Here is a 13,988-nt window from a genome sequence, read left to right on the forward strand (position 1 = left end):
GCTCTCGCTGGCAACATCTTTCTCTTTGGGAAGCTGAGGCTGGAAGAGTCTCATGCATTTCAAGCATGCAAGGCCCACTGTTTCCAGCCTCCCCCTTTTCCTCCCCCTCCCCCACTGCTCTGAGGCTGCCCTTAACTTTTCCTGCCCCAGATGAGTGTCAACAGAGGTGTGACGCCAGCCCCACAACGGCAGCCCTTTTCTCCTTCTCTCTCTCTCCCCCCCCCCAGCCCCAGCAGAGGTAGCGGCTGGGTAGCTTTACTTAATGGTGCCAGGCCTCATTAAACCCAGTTTGAGCGAGCGAAGCCTGCACGGCTCCCCCTCCTTGCTGCGAAAAAAAGTTCAAAGGTGGTGCTAACAGATGTCCCCTATCAGCATCAGAGCACCCGAGGCTGCCTCGGTGTTGTTTGTTTAACAGCGTCATCAGTAACTGATTATTGGCACAGGCAGGGAACATCTGTTCAATTTACAGAAATGGCTGCACAGCCCCCTTCTCTTACCTGACATCCTCCCTGGGTTTTATTGAATCTTCAGGCCTCACAATTACCTCTAATTTCATTGCCGGCCTTGTGTGAAGAAAAGCACTTTCCCCCGGAGCCCCGGCAAGGCACAAGTGTCGATGGCCAATTCCCTTCCTCCTCTGCCCTTTATTGGACACGCGAGGCAACAGACGCAGCCGAGGCGTCTCCCCGGCATATGTCTCAAAGCACGGCTGTGGTCTGTGTCTTTCGGGCACCCTTAAGAGGGGTCCAAAGATCTTCCTCTACAAAGGCTCCTGTGTCATGAAGGACCAACTCCAACTACAAGAGGATTAGACCGATTCATGCAGAGAAAGCCACTAGTCGTAATGACCATTAATCAAGGCAGCTATGCTAGACCTCCTCACTCAGAGATAGTGAGGTCTGGAAGGCTCATCCAGACCTGGCATCAAAGTGAACATTAATTTTTTTATTTATTGCACAGAAGGGACCTGCAACTAACTACAAACACCCAATTTCCCACTTGGTATCCACTCTGGAGAACAGAGTGTGCCATACCCTCCAATATTTCTCCCATGAAAATAGGGACGCCCCAACCTAGCAGTTCGAAAGCACCTCCGGGTGCAAGTAGATAAATAGGGACCGCTTACCAGTGGGTACCTTTACCTTTACCTTTAATCCATAATAGTCTCCTGTCAACCTAGCAGTTTGAAAGCACAGCAAAGTGCAAGTGGATAAATAGGTACCGCTCTGGCGGGAAGGTAAACGGCGTTTCCGTGCGCTGCTCTGGTTTGCCAGAAGCGGCTTAGTCATGCTGGCCACAAGACCCGGAAGCTGTCTGCGGACAAACGCTGGCTTCCTCGGCCAATAAAGCGAGATGAGCACCGCAACCCCGGAGTCGGTCACGACTGGACCTAATGGTCAGGGGTCCCTTTACTAATCCATAATAGTAATGTTACTATTTATACCCCACCCATCTGACTGGGTTGCCGCAGCCACTCTGGGCACCTTGCATATATATATAAAAACATAATAAAAACATATATATATATAAAAATATAATAAAACATTAAACATTGAAAAACTTCCCTATGCGGGGCTGCCTTCAGATGGCTCGGGCTTTGGATAACTCCATACCCTCCAGTATTTCTAAGATGAAAATAGGGACGTCCTAAGGAAAAGGGGGACATTCTGGGATCACATCAGAAACCAGGGCAGCTTATGTAAAGGAAAATAGGGACACTTGGAGGGCCTAGCATTTTAGAGCTAGTTATCTGATCAAACTCCTACCAGTTTCCTCAAGAAAGGCTTTTACTGAGCTGCGTTCCCAAGTGATGGCCACTGCAGTCTTGAATGGCTGCTATGCTCATGCTCTAGTTGGATTCTGAATTGTGGTCCTGCGTTGAACAGTTCGGTTGAATTAGATCAGGAAGGGGGAACCTTTGGACCTCTGGAGTTTTGCTCTACTGCAAACTCCCGTCAGCCCTAGCAAACATGAGGTGATGGGGGTTGTAGTTCAGCGAGAACTGGAGGGCCCAAGGTTCCCTTGCTTGAACTAGATGATCTTCAAGGCACCCACTCTGTGACAGGAACCTTGATGGATCAGGTCAAAGGTCCATCTAGGTCACAGTCACAACATGGATTGAAAGCACAATGATACCACTTCAAATAGTCACCCTCAACAAACTACTGCTGCCAGAATGCTTTGTGGAACCTGTGACTGTTTAAAGTAGCATCACAGAGCTTAAACATATGGTGTGGACAGTGGCATGGCATGGGGTGGGGTCACAGGGGCAGTTTCCCTGGGCACAAAATTGTTAGGGGTGCATAATTTCAGTTAACAACTCTTCTTTTCTTATTTCTGTGGATGCGATCTCTTGTGTAACACAGATGCTGTTAGGCAGTTGAATGTGCATGCATACTCCATCCATTTCCCTTCCTCTTACCCCCTGCCCTCTGCACAGCCCTGGGTGTTGGCAACCCCTGCTATGCCACTGGGTGTGCATGTGGTCCTAGTGATTCCCACAGTAGCCAATCAGATACCTCCAGGAAGCCCCATACCCAAGCTGGATGTGAAAACAGTAGCCCATCTCTCCTGCCCAGGCAGCTGATTTCCAAAAGCTGATGTCCTCTGGATATGATGGAGCTCACCTTAAGTGGTCAGATTTCTCTTCTGAAAGCCATGAGCCATCACCTATGGTGGTGAAGATCTATACACACAGCGATATCTCCCTCGCACCATCCTCCGAAGAGGGAACAGGCACTCCAGTCCCACTCACCAGTCAATAAAAATAATTAAATAAAATCCAATCCTTGGATTTTTCTCCCCGCACCACAACGCTGCCGGCCCCCATCTCTTTTGTATTTACTCCACTTATAAAGGAGCATTGAGTGCCTGGATGGCTGGTGCTGGGAATGCATAATAAGCCACTCAAGCCTGGGAGAGAAAATGGACAGGCCAGCAGCCAGTAAATGGAACTCGAGAGACCCCTGACATTCTCCCTTTTAAAGGGGGGAAGAGGGAGAAAGGAGGAACTGAAGGGGAGATGGCGAGCACCTCTCCCTCCAGCACCCCTCTTGGCTCCCATTTCTCTCTCTCCTCCCTCTCTCTCCTATGTTGTTAATGCAAAAGGTTGGAGGAGAAAGTGCAGCTAAAAGCCCTGCTGCATGCCAGCTCTAGATTTCAGGGCAAATCTGAAAAGAGCTTTTCCAAACTCACCCTCTATGAAATGCGCTCATTGCTCCCTCATGCCCACCCCTTTCTGCACAGGGCAAACCCAACTGTCTTTCTGCATGGAAAGCTCATGTTCAGAGGTAGCAGGACTGGGAACACTGGGAACACCGGTAGCAGGACTGGGAACACTCAAAAGATCTGGCTGTGTCCTACGGAACAGAAGGTATGAGCCATCAGAACAGAGAGGCCTTGAGGAGGGTCCTTGAAGTTGCCCATCCACAATTAGGGGTCAGCAGAGCCCAGTCAAATGGCCAGAGTCACATTTTCGTTTGGCTGGAGAAAATGATAATAATAATATATTTATACTCCACCCATCTGGCTGGGTTTCCCCAGCCACTATGGGCAGCTCCCAACAGAATTAAAAGCACAATAAAACATCAAACATTAAAAACTTCCCGAAACAGGGCTGCCTTCAGATGTCTTCTAAAAGTCAGATACAGTGGCACCTCATGTTATGGATGGGATCCGTTCCGGAGGCCCATCCATAACATGAAAAGCCCACAACTCAAAGCACCGCATCTGCACAGGTGCACAGCGCAATTTGGTGTTTCTGCACATGCGTGAGCGGCGAAACCCAGAAGTAACCTATTCCAGTACTTCCAGGTTGCCACCGGACACAAGATGAAAACACGCAACCTGAAGCGGACGTAACATGAAGTATGACTGTAGTTGTTTATTTCTTTGACATCTGGTGGGAGGGCATTCCACAGGGTGGGCACCACTACCAAGAAGGCCCTCTGCCTGGTTCCCTGTAGCTTCACTTCTCACAGTGAGGGAACTGGCAGAAGGCCCTTGGAGCTGGATCTCAGTGTCCAGACTGGATGATGGGGGTATACTGGGCCAAGGCCATTTAGAGCTTGGAAACTCTGGTTTCTCTTCAGATCGTATAAATCTTTTAGAGCTTTAAAGGTCAGCACCAACACTTTGAATTGTGCTCAGAAACATACAGGAAGCCAATGAAGGTCTTTCAGGACCAGCGTTATATGGTGTTGGCAGCCACTCCCAGTCACCAGTCTAGTTGCCACATTCTGGATTAGTTGCATTTTCTGGGACAACTTCAAAGGTAGCCCCACAGAATTCAGACAAGTGCAAATTTCTAAGGAGGGCTACGTTTCAAGTCTCACATTTTTCAGAAAATGTGATTTAGATAGCTTCACCTTTCAATGTGAACTGAATCAAATTTCTTCCTGTCCCTAATCAAGAGTGGAAAAATGGGAGATGCACTTGGAATTTAAAACTATCTCAAATACCTTTATGTATCTTTAGATGTTAATATATTTGTCTGAAACCTGGGGAAGCAAATGGGGTAGTGGGGGGAAATTTGGAGGAACATCCCCTGCCCCTTGCTCCCTTTCTGACTGATTAGTCTCCTCCTTTCTTCTTCTTCTTGTTTCCCCTTTCTGTTGCCATAGTTCCCACACATTTCTCTGTTTATAGTGGGTGGAGGCAAAGCAGTTCCATCTGCCATATTTTTCTGTCAAGGGTCACCAACCTTTCAGGGCACATCTGCAACCTGGAGAGGATGTTGGGGGCAACATGCAGAGGCTGCAACCATGCACATGTGCCCTGCTACAGTGCACATGCATGCACACTCAGACACAGCTGCGGCTGTGACCTCCGTGCAGTAGGCTAAGGGATCTCCCAGATGACCTGTTTACTGAGCATTCGTCCTGATATGCTTGCACAAAGCTTTAGCGGGTTAGACTAGGGCTACGACAAACCTAGACAGCATCTTAAAAAGCAGAGACATCACCTTGCCAACAAAGGTCCGTACAGTTAAAGCTATGGTTTTCCCAGTAGTGATGTATGGAAGTGAGAGCTGGACCATTAAAAAGGCTGATCGCCGAAGAATTGATGCTTTTGAATTATGGTGCTGGAGGAGACTCTTGAGAGTCCCATGGACTGCAAGAAGATCAAACCTATCCATTCTTAAGGAAATCAGCCCTGAGTGCTCACTGGAAGGACAGATCCTGAAGCTGAAACTCCAGTACTTTGGCCACCTCATGAGAAGAGAAGACTCCCTGGAAAAGACCCTGATGTTGAGAAAGATGGAGGGCACAAGGAGAAGGGGACGACAGAGGACGAGATGGTTGGACAGTGTTCTCGAAGCTACCAGCATGAGTTTGACCAAACTGTGGGAGGCAGTGGAAGACAGGACTGCCTGGCGTGCTCTGGTCCATGGGGTCCTGAAGAGTCGGACACGACTAAACGACTAAACAACAAAGACTAGGGCTACATTCACACACTACACGTAAATAACTGTGGTACCACTTTAAACAGTCGTGGCTTCCCCCAAATAATTCTGTGAGATGCAGCTTGATAAAGATGTTGAGAGTTCTTATGAGACCCCATTCCAGTCTCAAGTTCAGTTCATCCCAATCTCCACCTCTGTTTGTGAATGCTTTTTTTTTAAGTCCTCAGCATTTTCATACAAATTTCTCCTAACATACACATTTTCGTATGCAGTTTTGGCTAATATGCACATTTTTGCACAAAGAAACGTTCCTTAAGGAGTTCTTCATGTACTCATACCAGACCCTACAAGTGTCCTTATTTTCCATGGACAGCCCTGGATTTACTTAAGCCGTTCCAGTTTCTGATTTGATCCTGGGATATCCTGCTTTTCCTTAGGATGTCCCAATTTTCTTCAGAGAAATGTTGGAGGGTATACTTTACCCTAGCACATGAATTTTGTGTATACATTATGCAGCTGGAGAATTGCTTTGCAAAATTCAGAGAAGCGCAGATTTCAAAGGCTGGCTGAGTTTGGGTTCATGTGTAGTTTGGGAAAGGCTAAATTCTGTAAGTTTGTCTTTAAAAGCAAACTGAATCGAACTTCTCCCCCATCGCTAGGTATGTGGCATGGGAAAGGTCCCAAGGGCCTGACAAAGAGGCATAGGGGGCCTCATTCTGTTCCCTAAGCCCAAGGTTCCCCATTGCCATTTTATAGCTATAAGAACAGGACGCAAAGCATTAGAGGAACCTTATTCGTGCTTAATGCTTATCCTTCTCATTGATATTCCAGGAGGAGGGAATTGAGCCAAGGAGCATTATCTTAAAAATAATAACTACTCTATTTGATGAAGCCATTTGTGGGCTTAGAAACTATTAAGAATGAGGAGGTGCCTTCCTAGAACGATCCTGTGACAAGGGAGGACCCGCAGGTTGCGCTCATCTGGAAACGATTCTCATGAAAAGCACGGCTTGCAATGCAATATGCATGCACTGGCGACAGACAATCAGAGAGGCAAGAAATGGACCTTTGGTGGTATAATATCGGTTGCCACAGGGCCAGGAATGTATCTCCCTCTGTGACAAATTCATCCCAGTCTGTGGCTCATTGTTTTGTGCACCTGTTCTAACAACATGGCTTACGCTTCCCTAACTCCCACTGATGCTATTGACTCACAGGACTTGAGCCAACAGACACGTTGTTAGCCAAACACAATTTAGTGGCCTTGATATTGTAACAATTGGAAGCAATTCAATTGCCTACATTACACAAGGCGCAAGCCCTGACGCGCCTAGTGGTCCCTTCTGACCTTCAAAGTGCATGCGTCGGTGAAACGGTACAGAGAACTTTTAATGGACAGATCGGCGGTGTTGGACCCTTACATGTGCTAACAATTAGGACTGCATTGGGCTTTTTAATTACTGTCTGATCTACTGAGGGCTCGGGTGCCAAAGCAAAGCAAAAACAACAACAACACAGGGTGAGTTGCTAAGGACACACAAGCCAAACCTGGGACTCAGCTACACAGCTGCAAATTAAACGTTTTAAGCGTGTTGTAGAGTGAATTATGCAAACGTGGCACTAGTTGGCGATGGTGAGCTATGGCAAATTCAATATATTTTTCAAAAAAAAATTTTTTTAAAGCATTTTCGCAATTTTTTTATATATATGTGTAGATTCCACCCCGGATGTTGCTTGGCAGGGCATCCACAGTTGTGCCATGAACAGCAGCCTGGGCTAAGGAGAAATCACTGTACCAGACCCAAGTCAGGTCCAACGCCATAATGAGACATCCTAGAACAATCTAGTCCCCAACCCCAACTCAGCACAGAGAAGGTTTGGAGTGCACCGTCATGCTGGACATTGTTGTTGTTGCTACACGTTGTTCCAATCTCTGCATGGTAAGAGACTTCAGGGATTCTAAGCACTTTCTCCAGGCTTTCAGTTTCTTATCTATCTATCTATCTATCTATCTATCTATCTATCTATCATCTATCTATCTATTTATCTATCTATTGGTTTTTACATATATTTTCCAAACAGAAAAAATCATCTCATCTCATCTTATACATCATTTTTGCTATTTTAGCCTGAGACTTCCATCAACCATGTCTTATGATTTTCAAACCTCCTCTCTTAATCTTACATTTGTTATCATAACTATTACTTTTAATAATCAGTAACTTAAAATCCATTCTCATGTCTTTTCTGCAATATTTCATATAGTTCTCCTTACAAAACTTCTTGTAATTCTACAAGTAGTCAATTGATTACAATTGTCTTTCAAATATCTTGCATATTTACTCCAATCTTTCAAGAATTTCTGGTCTCGCTGGTTTTGAATTCTCCCTGTCATCTTACCCAATTTTGCATAGTCCATTAATTTCGTCTGCTATTCCTCTTTCGTCGGTAGTTCTTCCTGCTTCCATTTCTGTGCCAATAATACTCTTGCTGCAGTTGTTGCATATAAAAACATTTTTTTATCTTGTCTATTAATATCAGTGCCCACAATACCAAGTAGAAATGCTTCTGGGTTTTTTTACAAATGTATATTTCAACATCTTTTTCATCTCATTATAAATCATTTCCCAGAAGCATTTCACTTTCTTACATTCCTGGCTTTCAGTTTTCTTGGAATGAGGGTCAGAGGAAACTGTGGTGTCTTTCGCATGAATGGCTTTATTTACACATATATTATGCAACTTGAAGACCGGGGGGGGGGGCTCACAGCATGAACCCCACAACATTTTGCTTCTCTATTCGGATTCCAGGCAAGCCCCCAAGTCACGGCTTTGGATCCAGCAAGGAGCAGACTGTGTCTCCTGCTTCTATAATCAGACCAGCTCAGTGTCAAACTGCAACTACACATGCAACAGATGGAAATGAAGTGCTAGAGCCCTGGAGTGGTAAATCAGGCTGTGTCCCATGAAGGCTGGGGCTGGCGGCAGCTGCAGTCTGAAACCTCAGAGTTGTGCCAGGTTGACAAAGACTCCTCTAAGCACATGTTTTGAGGAGAGGCTGTTGACGGTGGCTAGATGGAATCCATTGTAGCTTTTACCCTCAGCTCTCCACACTAAGAGAACGGAGACTCTCAGTGCCTGTTTTGATTTACTGAAGGACGCAAAAAAGAGAGACTGGGGTTGAATTGCGTCAAAAGGCAGCTGCAGCTTCTTACAGCCAAACAAAGAATCTGCTCTATTATCTATGGAGAAATAAAACTCCGGCATGAGGAACCAAAGCTCTTTGAGTAAGGCTCAGCTCTTAAATTAGGCCCTGGCTACTCCTGGCCATGGAAACTTTGAAAACTCAGCATCTACCAACAATAGGTTAGGTTGGGAATGAGCAAGTGCTTCAGGAGCTCATCTTGAGCAGCAGCTCAGACACTGGCTCTCAACCACATGAGGAAAAGCCAGCCAGATTAGTTGGACCAGCAGCACCAGAAGCCGAGGTGTTGGGTACCAATCCGGGCTGCAGCATCCTAGGTGAGCTTGTTGGCCAGGTAGGGTTAGCATCTTACGTACCATCAAGCACAGAGGGCACCCATTGGCATAAGTTTGCCTTTACTGATTTATATTTGTCGGTGGCCATTCGGAAAGAATTACTATGATTTAAAAAGGAATATGCAAGACATTTCACCATAGTGGGGTAGATTGTGACCAGGTGGCCTTTGTTAAAGTAAGGCAAGTGGCCGCTGTACCCTTGAGCCAAGCCCTGCTGAACTGAGACCTTCAGAGGCACTGACTCTTAAAGCTGTACCCTGCCCTGCAGAACGCAAACCCCACAAAACACACCACACTTCACAAGCCCATTAGACTGCTTGTTAACTAAAGAGACTGACAATGAGGAGACAATGAGGAGTCACAATCCTGAGTAGGCTCCAAGTCCTTAGTGAAGGCTGGGCCCATTAGAGTGAATGGGGCAGCGCCCCACCAAGCTCAGTTAGCCTTAAGCCAGCCCCCAACCCACCTGCCTTCTTGCTTACAACCTGCCCACAGGTTGTCACTGCCTGCCGACTCCTTCCTCCTAAGTCCCTTGCAGAACTCAGCAGGGAGAAGGATGGAGCTAAACTAGAATTAGCTGGCTGTGTCCTTGGCTTTTCCTCCACCTATCCTTGACCTCCCTGCTTTCTGCCCCACCAATGGCTACCAGTTAACACTGCACCTGAGGAGGTGCAGAAATTTAGGACAAGTAGGCTGGATGCACAAGAATAAAGGATCTCGGTTCAGCCTCCGACGGCAGAACCAATTGCTTCCTTGGTATTCTCTGAAGTTCTGCAGCTGAGGCCTGCTTTGCTCCATCACACCCTGTCTGCTTCTGCTCAAGGTCAGCATGGGATGGAGTCCAGCTTGAATCTCCTAGTGTGGTTCCTGTTTCCCCCCATTTTGGAAATTAAGGTGGTTGTATAAGGAGGTTCTTTATATTCACAGCTGCTATATAGCCTTTGTGGTGTAGTGGTTAGAGAGTTAGGTTCAAATCCCCATTCAGCCACAAAGCTCACTCGGAGACCTTGGGCCAGCCACAGTCTCTCAGCCTGACCTACCTCACAGAATTATTGTGGGGAGAGTGAGACACACCCTCCAACATTTCTCTGATGAAAATAGGGACATCAATAATAATAAAAACAACAACAACAACAATTTATTTGTAACCTTCCCATCTGATTGGGTTGCCCCAGTCACTCTGGGAGGCTTCCAACATATATAAAAACACAGCAAAACATTAAACATTAAAGAAACTTCTGCTGCCTTCAGATGTCTTCTAAAGGCTGTATAGGTACTTGTCTCCTTGGCTTGGGGATTGCATAACTCTGTACCTTCCAACATTTCTCTGATGAAAATAGAGATGTCTTAAGGAAAAGGGTTTGCAAGAAGATCAAACCTCTCCATTCTTAAAGAAATCAGCCCTGAGTTCTCACTGGAAGGACAGATCGTGAGCTGAGGCTCCAATACTTTGGCCACCTCATGAGAAGAGAAGACTCCCTGGAAAAGACTCTGATGTTGGGAAAGATTGAGGGCACAAGGAGAAGGGGATGACAGAGGACAAGATGGTTGGACAGTGTTCTCAAAGTTACCAGCCTGAGTTCTTGAAGCTACCAGCCTGAGTTTGACCAAGCTGCAGGAGGCAGTGGAAGACAGGAGTGCCTGGCGTGCTCTGGTCCATGGGGTCACGAAGAGTCAGACACGACTAAACGACTAAACAACAACAACAACAACAACAACAACAAGGAAAAGGGGGACATTCCAGGATCAAATCAGAGACCGGGACAGCTTCCGGGGCTGTCCCTGGAAAATAGGGACACTTGGAGGGTCTGCAAAGGGGAGCATAGGAAACATGTGCACCACCTTGAATGCCTTGGAGGAAAAGCAGAATATAAATGCAATGAATAAAGCACTCCTCCAGACCAGTGCTAATCCATATACAACCTCTCCCTGCCCCCCTCCCACCCCACAAGCTCATAATGTCTTACCTGGAGTACTGCAAGATGGCATAAGCTTTAGTCTAGCTCGCAGCAGCCTTATAATTGGGGGTGGCTGAACAAAAGACAGGTCAGACCCTCATAATGATTGCGATAGAAATTGGCTGGGAGCTGCATTGCTTTGCATGGACCCTCTCTCCCAGTGCCAGAGATGGGAGAGGAGGAAGAAAATTGTCAGAGGTGTAAGAGGCCTGACCTTTTGCTGCTTGTTTGTCCCTGAACCTGCCACATCTGTTTGAGGAAAGAACCCTTTTTTCCCTTTTCCCCTTTTTCATAGCTCTCGGGTATCATTTGTTGGGGAGCTGGCTGCTGTTTCCATTCCTGAGAAACCCTTTTTGAACAAGAGAGATTGAGCTGAGGACGAAACCAGGCCCTCTTACCATCAGGCCACGGAACCTGGGGAATAATATATCTGTCGCTGGGTGAATTCCTCAGTAACAGGGGCCCTAGGGTGGTTTTCACCCTCTCACTCTGCTCTCATGGAAGAAGCTTGGTTTGGTAGGGGACGGAGAAAGCAGCTTCAAACAAGCATGGCGCACCCTGTGGTTTACGGCATGAGGGTAGCGCATGTCAGGGTAAATGAGCGAGGTCAACTGCAGCTATACTAGAGAAGTACTTCACTGTCCTTGGTTGAGCAGTGCATGAATAGCAGAATGAAATGAAGCCGCAGACGGGCGAGGAACAGTGTTTCCTCCGCCTGCAACATCTTCCACATGGATATTTCCAGGCCTTCCGACATTAATGCTACAGTGCTACCTCGGGTTACATACGCTTCAGGTTACATACGCTTCAGGTTACAGACTCCGCTAACCCAGAAATAGTACCTCGGGTTAAGAACTTTGCTTCAGGATGAGAACAGAAATCATGTGGTGGTGGTGCAGCAGCAGCAGGAGGCCCCATTAGCTAAAGTGGTGCTTCAGGTTAAGAACAGTTTCAGGTTAAGAACGGACCTCCGGAACAAATTAAGTACATAACCAGAGGTACCACTGTATTTCATAAAGGCTTTGCTTATGATCTCCCTACATCATCTCCCTTCCGCAAAATCTCACATCTCTCCATCATTTCCTTTGGCACTAAGGGCTGGTGTTCTTTGTTTCAAGGTGTTCCGGCAGTCGTTTATCGAGAGTGCTTGTCTCTTATTTCAAAATTCAGGGGGGAACAGATGTCTGTGGATCTACTGTAACTGAAGATACTATCTGGAGTAACAAAGAGGGGGAAATTTGATTCAGCTGACATTTGAAGGTGAATCTACCAAATTAGCAAATGGGGAAGGGGATTAACTGAAACACAGGCGCCCTTCAAGATGTGCAGTTATCAGAATTTTCAGATACAAATCTCTAACGAATGCTTTCAAAAAATTATACATAAAGGGAAATTGTGAACAACCATGAATATATTTGTGAAATATAACACACTATATCATTAGAAATGCTAATGGTGGAGCAATATAAAAATGCCTTGAATAAATAATTGTGGAAATTGCTTGCAAAAATGTGTACAGTAGTCAAAACTGCCTACAGAAATATGTTTAGTACCAGACATTTGCACTAAAATACTGATTCTCATATGTATTTTTACAAAATAATAAATCGCTACAGAAATATGGATAACTGAATTTAATGCTGGGAAAAGTAGAAACTGAGAGAACCAAATTAACAGATCCATCCATTCAGTGCTATTTTTCTAGAAAAAGAGGTGCCAGAGCTCACCGTCAGTGCCTTTCTTGTTCTCTTATAATGGCAATGGCGCCCATCTGAGAGTTGCTGGAACTGAGTTCTAGTGAGTTACATCTGAAAAAACACCCTGTGTCAATTCTTAATCAGCTGCCCCCCTGCCCCCCTGGCTACGCCCATGGCAACGTGAGTTTCTCTTTGCTACCCATGAATATCTGAAAATAAGCACATAATGCACATCCGCAATGAGATTCTAATTCAAATAAGCTCACCCTGCAGCCACTCAAGAATGCAGAGAGCTGTGAAACTGTCGTAAGAAGGTATTGTTCGTTTCCAAGCATCAACTCTATTCTATTCAAAACATCCAACATTTTTTTTTACAAATGCACAAATCAACAATATGAGGCAGCGATGGGGAACCTCAGTCCTGGGGTGGACTCTCCCCTCAGTCTGGCCCTTGGGACTCTCCCCAGAACACACCTTTTCTACATCTACACCAATGGCTTCACACATTTTTTCCAGGCTGGAATGTGTCCTTGAATACTGATATTTTTGCTTGTCTTGAAGGTGGATCAGTGGCGTAGCGTGGGGGGTGCGGGGGGGGGGGGCGGCCGCACCGGGCGCAACATCTGGGGGTTAGGGTTAGGGGTAGGGTTAGGGGGTGCAAATCCAGGGTTAGGGGGCGCAAATTACTTGCCTTGCCCTGGGTGCTGACAACCCACGCTACGCCACTGAGGTGGATAGTGCCTCTCTCTGTGTGTGTTTGCAAATTTACCTTTTGTACAAAAGCAGAATTAGCATTTATTTCTGCACCCACCTTTCAATGCAGCCCCAATATGGTACAATGTGATCAAATTAAAAGCCACCCTCAAAGCCTGCTGCAATAAATGTTTTCACTGCCCAATGAAAAGGAAGATCTCAGGCGTTCTACATCCTTGGTGCCACAACAGAAAATTACATCTTCCTCCTGCTCGCTCGCTGAACTGAAAACAGCTTTTTTCTTTCCAAGGTCAGCACTCTGCACTGACACACACAACTGAGAATAGGAATCCTAACAACAAGATATGGTTGTGTGTGTGTCCAGATGTAGGAAATCTCATTTCATGTCAACAACGCTAGGCATGAGGTCAAGAGTAAATAGGCCTCCCACCAATAATTGAAAAGGCTCGGGAGGAATGGGATGGGATGGAGAAAAGTTTGCTGGTTATTTACTGTGACAGCAAGGCAGATCTCGAACTGGTTGTTCCTAGGGTTGCTAACACCATACTGGGTCCCATGGTTGTCTTATTTCATAACATTCCAAAAATGGAACTCTTTGATTTCAGCTACTTTCAGTCAATGCAGGGGAACCCATGGAGTTTTAAGTTGGATCCAAACACTCAGGAAACAGCAGGGA

The sequence above is a fragment of the Podarcis cretensis genome (genome assembly GCF_951804945.1).
Source record: "Podarcis cretensis genome assembly, chromosome: 14".
Lineage (NCBI taxonomy): Eukaryota > Metazoa > Chordata > Lepidosauria > Squamata > Lacertidae > Podarcis > Podarcis cretensis.